An 18,547-nucleotide genomic window follows, 5' to 3' on the forward strand; every position below is an offset into this window, starting at 1 on the left:
CAATTAAATGTATGCAGCCATGTGCTGTCTGTAACCCGTGCGTGTCTGTATCTTTCTCATTATGGAGCATGGATTTCTTATCTCTGTCAAAGCGCAGCTTTATACTTGGATTATATTTTTGTTTTATAATAATATTATTATTATATATATTATTATTAGTAGTTTATTATTATTAGTAGTATTGTTATAAGGCGCGAATTACGATTGCAATTGAAGACAACTCCAAGCCGCAAATTTTATACTAGTCTAAAACGGACACTTTTTTTGTGCAGTTTTTTTTACAGCGCGAACTTGACACGAAGGTATTGGACCGCTTTACATCAGCACCAGTTACATAGTTGCCAAGGTTTCAGATTGGTAGGAGTGATAATTTCAGTCTAATTATGAGTGACATTTCAATGACTACGAGTGACACTTTCTCGCAAGCAAAATCAAGCAATGAAGACACGGGAAACATATAAATCTCATAAGTTATATCACTCATTTGAGCAACAAGAAACTCTAATAGCTTAAAACTGCTGCAAAGCACCAGACATGGAAATACATTAACCTGAGACAGACTGCGTGACTACAGTCCTTAGTAACAGAGGGCATGCAGGCACTGCAGCTGCTCAGAACTGCCAAGCCTTTTGTGTGTTAAATGAAAAAGATGCCACCTTGGTTTGGGCCATACAAACATACCTCTGTGCTGCACGTTTGAGTTCTCCCACATCTGCTTCTGGTGTGTCTTATAACTTCACCATGACCAGGGCCGGACAGGCCGTGGCGGGCACCGGCCCCGCACGGGTGGGGGCCGGTTTTGGGCCCCTGGTGGCCGTTTTTGTTACAGGGCCGTTTTTGCTGCAAAATCGGCCCTGTAACAAAATCGGCCGAAAACCGGCCCTGGCAAAGAGCTCGGCGGCCCCCCCAAGCCGGGGGGTGGGGGGGTATATGTCCGAGCACTTTGCCAGGGCCAGTTTTGGTTCCCAGTCCGGCCCTGACCATGACGTGGCCCAACACACTGTGCCTGCAGAGGTGCCAGTGAAATGCAGAGTGGAGAAAACCGGCGCTAGCAGTTTTGACCATGGCAAGAGGCTTTAGACAGTTAATGACACTGTGAGGTGCGGAGGATTAGAATATTGGAGGCATGGGGCAACCATGAGCCTGCAGTGGACTCTGGGAGGAAGGCTCAGGCCACGAGCCACCTTCGTTCAGTGCGTCCCGCGGCTGTCATCTTCTCCAAGCACATCTTGGCCTTTCTTAGGTAGGAGCAGGTGCCGGGTATCTCTGCAACTACTGAGCTTCACTGAGACAAAACCGTGCAAGGGTCACGTATTCCTGACCCGGGAGTCAGAAAATGTACACAAATGCCAGATCTTTTTTTCTAAGCAAGGTAGCAACCCGATCAGCAGGTGTAATATTTTTTTCTACTGCGAGTGAGAGCTCAATACGACCTGTAAACTTACTGGCGTCTCACTTTATGAGTGAGGCCCGAGATCTCTGGTTTCTTCCAGGCATGTCGTAACTTTTTGTAACTCCCCTTCTGAAGAGCCTGGGTTAATCCCACTCTTGTCTATGGGAAGGTGAAACCGAAAACAAGAGGTCGATTGTGTGCACCCAGAACATTCTCTAGCCTTAGGAGACATGTTCATTTGAAGCAGAGAGTGGGAGGCCTAAGCCAGTTGCCAGCCTGCCTCCTGGGAGTGGCCTTCATTATCGCTGGAACTGAAAAGATGTCAAGAAGGCTCCGGCTGCCAGGATGATCCACAGCCTGTCCTCTGTGAGTCTGTCTGCTGTCCAGTGACAGAAGTCTGTCCTGAGCGACCGCTGCAAACGCGGTCACTGGCTCCATGATGTGATGCCCGGCAATGATTGAATGCCATGCGGGCGATTTTTGACGGCCCGAGACGAGCGGAACGATTGCGGAGCCCTGACCAGTACCAGCCTCTCACTGCTTACTGTTCCTTCAAGTTCCAAAATAAACTCCCGCCTTCGACAGGCGCAGCTGGACGTAAAGTCACCCGGCGGCGCCAGGTATGACTTTATCTCATTGGGACCCCACTTGCTGTGATGTTAATAGTAGCCTTTGTGCACTACCGTGCGAGAGCTGAGAGCAGCGCAGGGACATCATTTTGATACATTGTAGCAGCCAGTGAGCTGCCTAGCAGCACTCCGCTACAGCACCAAGCCGGCAAGAGCAGCCCGCGCTGCAGTGCTAGCTGCCACACTCCATAATATTACCGTTTTAGGCAGCGCTTCGGTGATGCTCAGACACTATGCAAATGCGTGACAATGCGTTTCATAGTGCTTTAGAGTCACGTCTGATGCGTGATACTTGGCAGGACTGCAGTTACATTACACAAAAACAAATTCATTTTTTTGTAGGCATGGGAATATTAAGTGATGTAAGTGTAATGATGGAGAGATTTCCATGTGACGCACAGACAGTGCCCAAGTCTGTCAGATTGATGCCCAATATCTAGCTTTCCATATAGTGCTTTGTGCCTCACTTCTACCATTTCTAAGTGCTTTAAATAACCGGTGTTACTTTTACCCAATGTAACGGTACTTACTCATTGTATTAAGCTCAGAGGGATAAAGGCCTGTGTAGGCTTTGAACTTGTAACCAGGGCTAAACTGGACACTTACTGCCTTTAATAGGGCTTAAAGTGGGATGTAAACATTGGGGGACCGCTAAATGGAGGGTGGTCTATGTCATTAAGGACATGGATTAGAATTGTAAATTATATTTTTGTGATCCCTATAGTCAGGGCCACTGGAATTATGTGGAAGGAAAGCGGCAAATTATTCGGCAGCATTGGGTAAATTATGCAGCAAGAAAATGCAAATTATGTGGTGTAATGCGGCATATTTTATAATAGTAATACTTCATTATTTCGTCATTTTAAAACTTGGTGACACTTTCTGTGAAGATTAATTAACAATGAATAAAGAGTAATCAGAAGAAAATTGATTTTTCCAGAGAGTTAACTAATCGAGATCAAAGTGAATTACAAAGTGTTAGACCTGGCACATTGGCGTGAGTCTCCCTCCCATTTTTCGCTGTGCCTCATGTATTTTTTGCTGGTGTTAGTTGCTCAGGGCACTGTGCCACTGCTGTCCAGTGCCACAGCGCAAGTGCTCCCTATTGTAAATTGATGTATGATTTGTGATTCCATGATTGGTTGGTTTGGTTTACCTGTCAGACCCTAGTACAGTGCCCAGGGCTTGTGATCCAAATACTGCTGGTGGGCTTGCAGCACTGGTTGTGCCACCCACAGAAGCAGCCTGTAAACATGTGTCTAAGGTCTGCCATTGCAGAGCCTGCGTGCAGTCTGGTACTGTCATGCTGACTGGGCAAGTGCACCCACTTGCCAGTCCCTAAACCTTCCCTTTTCTTCATATCAGACACCCCTATGGTACGCCCAAGGGCAGGGTGCATTGTAAGGATAAGGTGGGACATGCCCTGGTGTGTGTGGCATGTTCTAATAGTGAATTACAGCCATTTTCGTTTTTCACTATTGCAAGGCTATCTGTTCTCCATAGGCCAGAATGGGCAGTTTGGTTACTACATCTTATAATCTTAACTGACTCAGTGAACATGGTAGAAATTCGAATTTAGTATGCCTGAACTCAGGATGATAAAATACATCTTTTAGTAAAGTTGGTTTTAACATTCTGTGTTTGAAAATGCCACTTTTAGAAAGTAGGCATTTTCTTGTCTAACCATTCAAACCTGCCTCTGCTAAGCTGTGTGTATTCCTTTGTCTGGAGTTTGAGTGACAGGGCTGGTGAATTCCAGGAGACAGGGTGAGGTGTCCCAGTGGTGAATTGAGAGATCTGCATCCAGATGGGTGGGAGGAGTTGCACCTGGGACCTGAATAGGGCTGTGCCTGCCTTACACAATGCTGGCTCCACCTCCTGGGGAGCGGCTGATGTCTCTGCCCTGCACAGTGAATGAAGAGAAGGAATCCTGTCAACAAAGTGCTCCAGTGCTTTACTTGCCTTCCACAATGCTGGCTCCACCTCCTGTGGGGCGTCTAATGTTTCTGCCCTGCACTGTGAAAGGAAAGGAGAAGTCTGGTAAACAGAGTGCTCAGGAACTGGTTTGGACTGGGCAAAAGGCCCCTCTGCCTTCAGAGGACAAAGGATTTCTGGGTATAAATATTGGGACTCTGATCCCAAGAATTTAGATCACTTTGGGAAAACAAGAAGAACCTCTGCTGAGGGAGGAACCAGAAGAAGCTGAGGAGGAAACTATCCCTGAAACTGGGGGATTGGCCTGCAGTGGTTGCCTTACTGCCAAAGAGAGGAGAAAGGAACTTTGTGTGTACTTTTGCTCAACTTGTGAAGGATCTCCAAGGGCTTGGAAAAGAGCTTGCCTCCTGCTGAAGTCTCAGGAACAACAGACTTCACCCCCCAGCTCCCCAGAGTTCTTTGGAAGTGCCTGCTGCTGTTGTTGGGCCTTCTGAGGGACTGCGTGTCGCAAGGAGCTGGAAGCACGACTCAAGAAGGAGAAGCGTGCCGCCGTCGGTGCTGTTGTCGTCGCATCTCGTAAAGTGTGTCGCCGCTGCAGCATCGCATCGAGTGGAAGCGTCTCGCAGCATCCAGGAAGTGTCTCGCAACGCCGAAGAAGGGTATCGCCATCGCAGCCATCGTAGCTGACGCATTGCACCGCATCAAGAAAAGAGTCTTGCATCGAGGAAGAAGCGTGTCGCCATCGCAGCCATCGTAGTTGTCTCAATGCACCGCATCAAGAAAAGCGCCTCGCATCCACTGAGAAGCGTGCCGCCGTCGGAGCTGCTGTCGTCGCATCGCGTAAAGGGGTGTCGCCGCTGCAACATCGCATCGAGTGGAAGCATCTCACAAACGTCGGAGAAGAGTGTCGCTGCCAAGGCCGCTGTTGTCGCATCACGTAAAGGGTGTCGCCGCTGCAGCTGACGTATCGAGTAGAGTCTTCTCGCAACATCGGAGAAGTGTGCCGCATCTGGAAGATCTTCACGTCTTTATTTCTTTGCACCAAAAACTTCATTGCATCAACATCGTTGCAACACTTTTGTTGCCCTGCGTGTCGCATCTAAAAGGTACATTGACTTAAAGTGTCGCATTTAAGAACTTAAGAGAACTAAGCAAACTTCTACCATCTAAAGTAACAGTATTGTGTGTTTTTGTCGTTTAATGGTCTTGTGGTAAATCTATATAAAGAATACTTATTTTTAATATAAAACCTGTGTGGTGTCCATTTGTAGTGTTGTCACTTGGTTACTGTATGTGTTCACAAATGCTTTACACACTGCCTCTGAGATAAGCCTGTCTGCTCGTGCCAAGCTACCAAGGGGGTGCGCAGGGGTTATTTTAGGAGTGTACCCCCCTACCCTGACTAGAGGAGAGGGTCCCTATTTGTCACAAGTGCATACCTGTGCCAACTAGAGACCCCCAAGTCTAACACAAAGCATGACACCCAGCCAAAAAGCCAGGAAATCTGATTGTTGTATATGGGCCCATTGAATTTTTCAGTTGTTTGAGAGGTATCTTATCCCTGGCTTTCTGCTGGATCAGGGTGGTGGCAGCCTGTTCATTTTTTAGTTCAGTAGAATCAGTAAATTGAGCAGGCCGCTTTAGCTGTCTCACCAGAGTGGGTCCTGCTGGCCCACTCTTGTAAAGTTCTCTGGTTGTTTACTTAACCCACCATTTGCTTGCATGGATTGTGTGCAGCGTTGGACAGTACGTAAGACTTGTGTGTGCATGCTGGGACAGTGTGTGATACTTGCATGTATGTGCTGGGTTGCATGTGTGTGCCTGTGGCTGGTACATAACATGGAGGCCTGTGGGTTCTATTTTGGAAGTCCAGGGCCTGCAGAGGCTGGACAGGTGAGGACTGCACCCCTCAGATAGGAGATGGTATTGCTGACATTCTTGGGGGTTAGGATGGGTCTCACACACTGAAGGGAGCAGAGCATTCTCTGTGTACACCAAACATCTCTTTGATTCCATGAACAGTTTCTGGTCAGTGGGGCCTGAGCTCATTTCAGGGGCAGAACGCCCTTGAGTCTGTCTGCCTGCCAAGAGCAGCAAGTGTGAGGAGGAGGAAAGCACCTTGAGGCAACCTGTCTGCCAAGACCAGCGCACCCTGTGAGGAAGAGAGTGCCTAGAATCTGTCTGCCTTCAAAGACCAGCAAACCCTGTGAGGGGGAAAGATCGCCTGGAGGAAGCGAGGCTCAGCAGGGATTCTAGTTATTAGATCCCGGTGAGAGATGTGTGAGACTAGTCGGTCCTAGCTGGAACGTTGCAGGAGTGTGGACAGTCAAACTGACCCTGTGAAGTCGGTGATGCCCCATATTTTCAAGAAGGAGACCACTATGAAGTTTGGTTCATCACCCCATGTGTGCACCAGACTCGGTACCCCCATGTGAGTAGGAATCGTGCCTCTGTGTAGTGTGGGCCGGCGCACGGATACCCCCAGGTGACCAGGAAGGGGGCCACCATGAGATCAGGTCCATTACCCTGATTTGTCATGCCAAGGAAGCAGGAGGGTACACTTATTGATTGCCGTTGGGGCCGAATATGTTATGTTAAAAGATTTATAGAGCACATGGCTGGCCCCACAATGGGGCTTCCCAGCGCTAAGCCTAATGCACACTACTGCAGCTGAGAGCACCTCAAGAAAAGAGGGGAAGAAGCAAGATTGAGATTTCCTAAACAGAATAGGGTTATGAGTGTTTCTGATAGAGAGGGGAAGAGCATTCCAGAGGGAGGAGGCAAGAGCAGGAAAATAGCGTCCCCCCACTCTGACTCTCTTGACTCGGGGAACTAGCCAAGTTCGGGTTGGTGGTAACGCAGGGAGGGAGTGGGCTGGGAGGATGAAATAAGCTGTCTCAGAATAGGGGGCCCCTTGGAATATAGAATCTTATGGACGAAGACAGTCTTAAAATGAATGCGTTTCTCCACAGGGAGCCAATGTAACCTGCACAAAATGCCTGAGACAGAGCAAAACCTGGGAGGAGTAAAAAAGCAGCCTAGCAGCTGCATTCTGGGCTAGCTGAATTATTTTCAAAACAGATTGATTGGCGTCTAAGTATAACAAGCATTGGCATAGCCAATAGGTCTCGCTTTTGGGACCTTATAAGTATTTAGTTATGCAGCACAATATCCTTGGTGCAACAACATCAACTGTTGCATGGCTAAACACTTATAAGGTCCCAAAGGCGAGACCTATTGGCTATGCCAATGCTTGTTTTGTTGCTAGCTGTGCTATCTGTGGTTCAGTTCACACCCAATCAAGAAAGCTATTCTTCTATGTTAATCTAACAACACAGTCCTGGTGCTTACCATTGTAAACTGCTAAGGTTAAGAAATAAACTTTCCTACAGGGAGTCATCATGCAGTCGCTCCCTTCCCTGAAGCTGTGCTGTTGCTGAACGGGTAGAAGGAATGCGAGATGATATGATAATAATTTTAGCAGAAAGCCACAGTGCAGTATCAGAAAATGTATGCTACCTACCTGGAGAATCAAAGATCGGTTAAAACAGAATCCAAAAGTGGGCTGGGCTGTTTAGTTAAAATTTAACAGAAAGTTTTATGTATTTTCTCTTATATATAATTTTAGCAGGCGTGGCCTACTTGTTGGAGTTCAGAGAGGGAGGCTGCCGTGTAGAGCGAGGGAGAGGAGAAACAGCGTGGGGAAGGAACTGCAAGGGATGTGTGAGATTGTGGAAGAGAGAAGAAAGGTCGGAGAGACAGTGTGAGAGGGAGATAGTGATAGTGGTGTGGAGTTGAGCTGAAGGGAGTAGAGGGGGGTAGAGCACCGTAAAGTTCAATTTAGTTGTGTGGAGTAGAGCGGCATAGAGTAGAGTAGAGTTGCATAAAGTAGAGTGGAGTGGAGTGGAGTGGCATAACAGAGTGACGTAAAGTGGAGTTAACCTCTTCAGTGCCCATGACGAGCTGGACTCGTCATGGGCCGCGGTAGCGCTGTGCCCATGACGAGTCCAGCTCGTCATAGACCCCGCCCGCTAATGCAACGGCCGGCACAGGGCGGGGAAAGGGGCGGGCACTGAAGGGGTTAAGATGAGTTGCATAGAGTGTAGAATGGCGCAGAATGGCAAAGAGTGCCAAAGAGTGGTGTAGGCTGGAGTGGCTTTGAGTGGAGTTGCACAGAATGGCGTAGAGTGGCAGATTGCAGAGTGGAGTAAGTGTCAAAGAGTAGAATGTAGTAGAGTGGAGTAGAGAGGCATGCCGTAGAGTTGAGTAGAGTGGCACAGAGCAGATTGGAATGGTGTAAAGTGGAGTAGATAGGTGTAGAAAAACAGTGGCGTGCTGTGGAGTGGCTTGGCATAGTGGCACAGAGTTTTACAGTTGTTGGTACAGACTCAAGACATTTTTCTTTGAAGTAAAGAATGATGCTTATCTTTATGCTTTACCATTCAATCCAGGCATGACTCACAAGTCCTGTAAACACTGTTTGCCTAAATAGGGCCACCAAACGACAATTATATAAGCGAAGAGTCTCCATGCACAGAATCTAAAAACAGAATTTAAACTCTGCCTTTCCATGTTCCTACAGTATAGATTTAAGTGTGAGTTTCAGTGTGACCTGGCCGAACAGGTGGCTGGCTATCTTACGACAAAAGGAGGTGTAAAATGTAAATTCTTTTAGGGTTATTAGAGTACTGGACTGCTGTGCCATAACAAAACGTCAAGAATTAGCCCTCAGGAAAAGTTAAAAGGCTGCTTACGCTTGCTAAAGCTGACTGCCTATTTTAACCAGCATGCAAAGCAGGAAACGCAAGTTCATGGGACCAAACAAAGAAATGAAACAGTGTCTTTTTGTGACCTACACAGGACACTTTTGGAGCGACTTTGAAGGTATTCAGTAGCAAACGGCAATCGTTATAACACGTCAGCCCGTCTATGCCATAAGTAAAACTAGCAGTGCCTCCGTGTAGAAGCATGAAACAAATCGTACTCACCTCACGGTAGATGTAGTTTAAAACAGAATATAATTCACGAGCATTGTCAATGACAGGTCTCTCTGCCAACGCAGACCAGAAACAGTCCAGGGGTCAATGAATAACTGTCGTGTCAATTAATAACTGTCGCGCCAATGTCATAGTAACATCCTACAGAATCTAAAAGTATATATTCTAACAAAAATCTAGGTAGGTTGACTGCAAACAAACTCCGAGGGGGAAGCCAAGGGATGATGAAAAAGGTAGGGTCACGGTGATGACCGGATCAGCTTGGTGCAGCTGCTGTAAAAGCGGATGAAGTCTAAAGGGCAAAGGAATAACAAGCGTGCAGGGGGGGTTATTGGAAGGAACGGAGCATATTAAAAAGTTGAATCGCGACATCCATACAGCAGGCTTCAATTAAGGGAGCAGCAACGAGTTTGTCAAGCTGCGCAGCCGCCATTGTACATAGAGGCAGAGCGAGGCGCGCGATAAAACAAGCATTGGCCGCGCGACGCGGGAAGCTTGTAATAAGAGAAGCTGACGAGGAGGTGGAGAGGGGCAGAGCGAGGCGCTTGGGAGAGCGCTGTGATTTAAGATCCATGATGGCCAGGCGGAGGAAAGACAGATGGTGGCTGCGCGCCTGCACGCGCTCGTGAACGCAAGCTTCAGGCCAGGAAAAGCCTCTGGTAGCACTTTAAAAATCCACTAACTAAATGTCTCACAGTGCAGCGCATGCGCGCTGGCTCAGGCGAGACCTAGAAGTTACAGTAGTTCAACGAATGCCTGTCTCAATTATAATTTGATAAATATGGGTGCCAAAAAGACCCAAAATAGGTTTAAGACTTCAAAGGAGAACAAACCAAGTACAAGCAACAGATTTAGCTTGATTCTCAAAGGCCTGAGTGTTGTCCATTCACACTCCCCCTCCAACTTGGGTTGGAGAGGGGTCCCAAGGGAGGCGGGCCACCAATGGTCATCCTGAACAGGGCTATGTTTGCCAACAAGAAGAATCTCGGTATTATTAGCATTCAGACATAGGCAGTTATTAGCCATCCACTCTGCCACTGCAAGCATGCCTTTTTGGAAATTGTCCATGTCAAGTGATGGAGTGTCCGAGAATGAAAGGACAAGCTGGGTATCATCAGCATATGATACCAGCTTAAGCCCAAAATATTCTACAACTCCAGCTAAAGGCTGGATGTAGGGCTTAAGGACGAGCCTTGAGGAATGCAGTACATTAACACATGAGATTGTGAACTGTAAGGGGGAGAGATAACCTGAAAAGAATGCTCAGAGCGAAATGAGGCAACCAGGAAATGGAAACACCTCCTATACCAATATCTCACAGGTGCTCAAGTAAATTTGGTGAAACACCGTATCGAATGTGGCACTCAGGTCAAGCAGAATCGGGGCTGAGGATCTGCCCTCATCCAAGGTACTACGAAGATGTTCGGAAACAGTGAGGAGAGCAGATTCCGTGCTCTGGGCAGTCCGAAACCCATACTGGGAAGCATCGAGGATATGACTGTCTTCTAGAAATTTAGGTAAAATACAGTTGACATAACATTCTGTAACTTTAGCCAGAAAGGGTGGGAGAGAAATGGGCTGGAAGTTTTCTGGCTTAGAGGCAGCCAAAGATAGTTTCTTGAGAAGGGGAATAACTTTCGCTTACTCCCTTGGGCCAGGCACAGAAGCGGTGGACAGCGAGAGACTGACCAGTTGTAGGGAATGAGGAAGAAGCTGGTACTGTAGTTTCATAAAAAGATTCGGTTTAAGGGAACCACCTGGAGAACTGGATTTCACCTGGCTGCAAAGAGGACATGCATATAGGAGGAATAAACCGACAAAATCTACTGGGGAGTTGGCAACTACCGGCGGCAGAGCATCAGACAGTACACCAAAGTTGTCAGGGGGAAGTACCAATAAATGTTTTAAATCTTATTTGAAAAAAAGTCAGCTAACTTGTTACACTGAGCATTAGACAATTCGATAGGGTCAGCTGAAAACACTGGCTTTGAGAGGCTATTTTATTTTATTTTAAAATCAAAATGTAAATGCAGTGTAGCATCGAATGGACAAAAGAAATTATAGACAGTAAAATGCGTAGCCCCTAATAAAAATACTTTCCTTCTTTTCTTCTGAAATTCCCTGCCTAAAATTCATTTTATTCTTAAATCCAATACAAAGTCCAGTTTTCATCAAGCATTTAAATATATAAAGTGCATACATAATTCCAAATTCATAATACAGAAGGATATTTACACATATAAAATGCATACATAATTCATTTCTGGCAGTAAAGTGCTTAAGTTAGTCATAACCAATTCATAAATTATCGTTTACCAATTAATAGTGCAGTTCAGTTCCAGTTCTTCCATATTCTTTTCAGTTTAACTACAGAGCTCGCCCTTTTTGCATATATAGTTTCCTGCACAAAATATCTTTGCATTTTAATCAGCCATTGGGAGATTGTCGTAATCGTCTCGGATTTAAAATTAGCTAGGATTAATGATCTTGCTACTAAGGAGGCAAAAAGATGAATTGGTGCTGGTCAATGGTTAGCTCTTCCCCTACATCTGCTCTGCCAAAGAGGGCGGCTGAAGCGTCGGGGAAAGATTAATTGAAAGTTTTTTTTCCAATTTCTATAAACACATTTTGCCAGAAATTCATTAAGTGGCTACATGTAAATCCAGCTGGTAGTCAATCCCCAGTTACTCGTCTGATAATTATCGCTGGCCGTGCTTAGCGATAATTATATTATCGCAGGCTATCTCTGGTATTTATCGCCCTGGTAGCGGGTTATGAACAACGCGTTACTCCAGGGCGATACAAATTCCAGAGATAGCGATGTTATCGCCCTTTTGCAGGGAACATCGCTGGTTTTCAAGTGATGTTCCCTGCAAAAGGGCGATGACCTTGATGATACGACCCACAGGGTCGTATCAGCATAATCCACCCCCTATGTTAGGGATGGCTAAGTCAGGATTTTAGCAGACGTTAGGTTTTGGCGAAAACTGAAGTTTTCACCAAAATCTAATGTGTGCTAAAATCATGTGGGCAGCCTTGTAAAAATCGCGATGTAAACATCAGCGATATTTGCAAGATAGTCCATCATGGGTATGCCCAGTAACGCCCACTTTGCATCTCATTGGTGATGCAAAGTGAGGCGTTGGGAAAAAGGGTGCTAACATGCGATTATGCATGCTAGCACCCTCTTGTAAATAGGGCGCTGGTTTGATCTCCGCTGTTTTGGCTTTGTAAGCCAAAAAAGCGGAGATAAAGCGCTTGTAAATATGCCCCATAGTCTTTCCCGTTACTTATGATTAGACCTTCCTGACAAGCCTCTTTCTATTCACCCTCAGAGACTGCCCTCGCACAATCTTGCCTGGCCTCCAACGCTGCACCACACATTCCCTCTCCTCCCCATCAAACACCATCACATAATTCAGCGCATGTGAAAGACATCCAGGAAAGACAGACTGCTCTAAAGTTTCTGCCAACTCAAACATACTACATTTCAAAATTATACTCCTGTAACTTAGATATCAATGTAACAAACTTTGAGGACGCCTTACCAACAACAGTACCATTCACCGCAGAAGTAAGTGGCTGTGCTCTGAGTACAGCTCGAACTGTGCATCCTGTGCATGTATTAAAAAGAAATCGCAGCCCTCGAGCATGCCAAGGCTACAGCTATGAGGGAACGACATGTGAAGGCCACAATGTGCTCTTTCCTAGCCACCTACTAGTGTCAACAGCGATCAAGTTGGTCTTATGGGTCTAATTCATTTTTCAGCAGCCAGATAAAATGTCAAAGCTGCAACGATAAACATCAGCCCTTTGGCCTTGTTAAACGCCTATGTTCAGACCTCAGTCCTTTCAAATGTGACTGTCTTTTTCTGAATGGTTCACAAAGGTTTTATAATTAGAACATTTTCTGGAACATTCACTGGCCCCAAGAAATTAGCAAAACATGTTTTTTTAAAATTGTTTGCACAACACATTTAATTGCTTCAACCAAGCTCAATTTCGGGTTTTATGCCAGTGGGTAGAATGAAATGTCCCAAATATTCCACAGTCTAAAAGAAGTCGCACTTTTCTGTGTTTTACCCTAAGAACTGTTACAACCTTGCAGTGTGCTTCTCTCACAATAATGGAGTATGACATTTTGGAAGGCTTCTAGGCCCTGGAACTCACGAGCTGCTGGTGCTATTAAAGATGGTAAACATAAGTATTTGAGTACCCAAAAAGGTGACACATACTTAGATGGATCCAGAGAGTCCACAGACAAAGGCACTTGATGGTAAGCAGATACCAGAAGAAAGATTGAGAAATTGGAACTTTTCCTCAAGCTGGTAAGCAGCCCCTGAACTTTCACCACAGGGTCACAGTCCCCCAGAATGTTCTTATTGAGCGTGTGCAAGTCATCACAGAGCGGGCTATGACCATTGCAGACGCTCACTTACATGAATCAGTAGGTGCAATAATACTACTGTTGTTACTCAACTGATCCAGTAGAGGTGTAAGCGCTTCAAGAATATTCAATGGAGCTGGACACCCCTTATAAATAATAGGGATACATTTTCTTTTATTTTAATATGATATTTAAAACCCCTGGAAACCTATTTTGAACAAACTCATCAGAGGAGCTTAAATAAACATTAGACAAACGAACAGCACCTACAGAAACAGGGTACTTTCGACCGCAACATAATACTATACCCAAATTGGCCAGATATTGCCAGCCCATATTGGCTCTAACCCTTACATAAATTTTAGTTCTAATCACCCAACTGATGAACTCCAAAACTTCTTTAAAAAATCCATCATATCAATTTAATAGTCTGCAAACGTTTTGGGGCTAACATCAATTTTATAAAGCTTCATTCCACTCTACTTATCAAAAAACTTTACATCAGACAAAACTTTTATGTGTGACCCAGAGCCCTCTATAATGTTCAGCTCTACATCACTAACAAACAAACACAGGGGCCCTTTGGCTAAATGGTTCTCTTGTGAGGTGCTCACTGTTATCACCTAATTCTGATTGATGTGTCCCTTGTTCACAGTCCGGGCTCGACTGTTCCCATGAGGAGTAGGGTCAAGACTGATTTGCATATGGCTGGGTCCAAACTGGGGTGGCGTGGTGAGCAAAAAAATGATGGATTAAATGCAGTTCTATGACAGTGGGTGAATGTTTGACAGTGTTCAGCACTCTGTCCATCATCTTGTTGTGTTTGCCTTGTTCACTAGTGACACTGCTAATGCTGATGGTACTTTCAACACTAGGGGCCATATGTAGGTAGCCCAATACCGGTCGGTAACGGACGATTTTCGGTAATTATACCGTTACCGACCGGTATTTAGGCTTTTGATATGTAGGGGGATCATTTCTGTATTCGGTAATTTACCGAATCGGTAAAATTCGGTATTTAAGAATCGGTAAATTTAATTTACCTACATAAGGCCCTAGGACTTCTAGGCACACTTGAGAAAGTGAGCATTCTTCCTGGATTTGTACACCGTTCGCCCGTAGCAGAGGTTGCGAGGTTATTGCTCAACTGTGATTTAGAACCACCCGTAAAGAAAACCCAGCACTCACCCTGAAGTCAGCTCTGTTATTGCTGTCTTTATTGTCTTGTCCCACTGCTCAACCTGTAATAATCCTATCTCTCCTTCGCCTGCAAAAACATCAGTATTTCCATACCTTTGGTGATTTCGAATACCTTATCAAGCGTAGGGATCCGACAACTTTCTCCTACGTGTATTAGAATAGCAGCGAAAAACAAACTGACTTCGAAGGTGAATACCGAAATGATTCTCAAACTCCCTGGGCCTAAGAGAGGCTTGTGAGAGGATTCTGAAAGAAATAAGGATAAAAGAAACAATGGTGCATTTTGCATTAACATGCGCCGCCAATGAACATCAAACACTTGACCATTACACTATCTATACATTACACCACTTAAATTTAATCCGAAATCCAAATGCAAGAGTGGTAAAATGGTAAAGCCCGACACTTCTTGAGACTTGCAGCTCACAGCAGTGAGTGAATAACTAACTGAACCATTTTGCCAATATGATGAGTGGCCCGAGCACAGGATCTTTTAAGTATACTGTCACATATGTTCCGAGCAGAACAGCTCCTAAGTCATCAATGATCTGCGGTATGTGTAAAAAACATTAATTCCTTTGTTAATAGATACATAAAGCTGAAGTACTTCAGGTACTGAAGAAACTGGAAATAATGTGTGTAAGAAATTTGAGTTTTAGGGGCGGGGTTACTACCCACCTCAAGTAATGGTCACAATCCTTGTTCAGGTGAATCACTAAAGAGTCTTAAATTAACCAGAGCTTAACCTTCTGGTAGCTATGCCACAGAGCAGACAGGCTTAACTTACTGGTAATGTGTAAAGTACTTATGCAGTACCAAAACAGTAATGAAAGTCAAAACACAACACAAGTAAAAACCCAAACAAATGTAGAAAAATAGAGTAAATCTTAGTAAATAAAAAGACATCAAAACTACAAAAATTCAATAAAGGGATCTGGAGATATGCATTTTTAAAAATTTCAAATAAAAATAGTATCAAAAAGCGCTAAGTGCCAGCAGAGGTCAATTGGTCCCAGTAGACTGGGACCTAGGTACCATTCGAGGCAGTCTGCAATGGAGCATTGGTTGGATACATAAACCAAGTTTGAAGTTTTACCTTAGGACTTAGTCTCTGAAATATAAGTCCAAATCTTCAGCAGAGCAAGGCAGTAGGCTGTGACCAAAAAGGGGCTCTGCAAGGTCAGATAGCCATGAGACGCAGACTTTTCGCGGAAAAACTCAGAGTGGAAAGAAATTTGGATTTTCTGTCCATCACTCGCCAGATAGTTTTTGCTGCCTTCACCCAATGAAGATTTCTACAATCGCACTTGTTTGGAGACCGTATTCCTCCACTGGGGCAAGTTGGTGGCAGTTTGTAGAGGAAGAGGGCTTGATGAGGCCGAATACCTTCTCCACGAGGTCCCATTGAACCAGATTTGCTGCTGTTGATAAAGATCAAAGAGGGGAAAACCTGAATCTTTAGCCCAACTGCAACATACCTTCATCGACTCGGCTTGACCGGTTTGGCCTGATCCTCCAGAGGTCTTTAGAGACAAAAGACCCAGCTTTCTCAGGGTGCTATGAGGAGTACACCTTTACACAGCCTAGGGTTCAAGGACCTCAGGAACATCACTTGAGGTCAAGACTCACTTCAGCAGAAGCCACCAGCAGGGTTCGGAGCAGGTCCACTTAGAACAGGTCAGTAGGATAGTTATGTTACCCAATTTGTAAAGCGCGACGTATACCCGGAGGTGTCTTGTCTCTGGTTCCATGAGCAATGATGAGCAGAGCAAGGGGGCCTACTAATTGAAAAGCCATGCTTCAAGTGTTTCCTAAAATGAAGCACGGAAGGGGCCGACCTTATGCTGAATGGAAGGGGGTTCCAGGTTATGGCTGCTATGACCGCAAAACTGCTGCTACCCCATTTATATTTTTTAAATCTAATTGTATTTATTCTGACCGTGCCTGATGATCTTAGGTTTCTAGTTGGGGTGTACCAGGAAAGGACTTTCCTCAGAAAGGGGGATCCAGAATTGTGGAGGGCTTTATAGGTCAGACAGAGGGCCTTGAACTTGATTCTAATTTTGACCTTCAGCCAGTGAAGGTCTTTGAGTGCGGCGTAAACTGAATGGTGCCTGGGCACTTCTAATTTAAGTCTGGCTGCAGAGTTCTGAAGAACTTGCAATTTGTTCAGATATTGGCCCTGCAGGCCCATGTAAAGGCCATTGCAATAGTCTATATTTGATGGCACTAATATGGAGATCACTGACTTCCTAACGGACGTAGGCATAAAGACTAGTATTTTTTTAAGTATTCTCAAGGTGTTGTAAGAAGAGTAGGCCACTGTGTTGATTTGGTCGCCTAAAAGTAGGTGAAAATCAATGATGACCCCAAGACTTTTGTCCTTCCTGGTAGGGACAGGAAGGGGTCCCATATCTGTAGGCCAGCAAGAGGCAGACCAGAAATGGGGGTTATTGCCGAGTATAATCAGCTCAGTGTTCCCGGCATTAAGCTTAAGGCAATGCTTGTTCATCCAGCCGTGGATATGTTTCATGCAATTATGAATGCGGAGACTGGTGTCGTATGCATTATTAGAGGCTGATAGCACGATTTGCGTGTCATCGCATACGAAGTGAGAGAAAACCCAAAAGATTGAACCAGAGGAGCCAGATCTGCAACATAAACATTAAAAAGGGTGGGATTAAGTCAAGAGCCCTGCGGAACACCACAGGGCAGGCGGAAAGAGTTCATAGAGGAGGCATCCATGTTGATAACATTTTCCCAGTCTGACAGGAAAGAGGAAACTAGTTTCAAGGCGAGGTTTTTAATACCTTTTGCTTCCAGACAGTGGATCAGAGTGGAATGATCCACCGTATCCAATGCCGCAGACAGGTCCTGCACAGTGGTCGAAGTGGGGGAAAAAAAGTAGGCGAACTGTGGGTGGAGAATCAGAGGGTGGGAATAACCCGTGGATTAGGTCAGTGGGCAGAGTCAGAGGTGTGGCAGAAAGAGCAAAATATCCCAATTTTTAGTATTTGTTTCCCATTTTGTGGTAAATAATTTAATTACCGGAACTTAATTTGATGCGTAAAATCTATAATAATAGCTCAGTAAAATACGAGGCAGAATCCGTGGTATTAGAGGTTCGGAACGGGCTTTATTCCAAAATCAATTCGAATTGAGGACTCCATATTCCATCACCACGAAGGTTCAGGAAGTGAAGGACCCCACTTTATTGACAAGTAATCATTTATATACAATAGGCATTACAGTGAAACAGATGCCGGAGGCGTAACAGTTGATAACAAAGATAAGAACATACATGCGTAACTAAAGTGGGTGTAACTAAAGAACGTCATCAGGTATGATGTCATAAATGGGTGGTTCCATGAAAGAATTTCGCAATGTCAGCAGAAATACTTGGCAGAGATGCGCGCGCAGCAGCATGACGTGTGATTGACCTGCAACTAGGGGATGAAGGGGACTTGACATTTAGCTCTGCATGTGGAGACAGAAGTCTGGGGTTATGTCAACCTAATCCCAAATCATATCTATTATCCTATGTTTAAAGAACGGTGTTATCCAGAAAGAAAGGACTCTTAGGATAGAATCTTATTCTATACTGACTATACTGACCGTTAGTGCGTGTACAAGCGTCTAAGTGTCTACACTAGATGCGAGGGCAGAAATCTTCCATAGTAATAGGGCTATGAATTACTTGCATGGTGACAGAGAAGCCGGGCCCTTTGCTCGGTAGCTGGGAGAATGTTTACTTAAACTACTAGACAGGAATGTATTGGATAGGGAGCGGAGCAAAGCAGATAATCTTGAAGGTGAAATACAGTTTTTGGCAGGCAACAGGCTGGAGTCAGGCACCGTTAGCCGCGCAGGGAGTAGGACAAAGTTCATGGGTACAGATGCGAGCTCAGACTGGAGCTTTCAGAGGCAGAAGGCAGAAAAGGCTTGATGGCAGAATCAGGGCCTACTCGCCTGAACTGTAAAATGGGATAAATGAACCATATAAAGC

This window comes from Triturus cristatus, chromosome 5_1 (genome assembly GCF_964204655.1).
Source record: "Triturus cristatus chromosome 5_1, aTriCri1.1, whole genome shotgun sequence".
Taxonomy (NCBI): domain Eukaryota; kingdom Metazoa; phylum Chordata; class Amphibia; order Caudata; family Salamandridae; genus Triturus; species Triturus cristatus.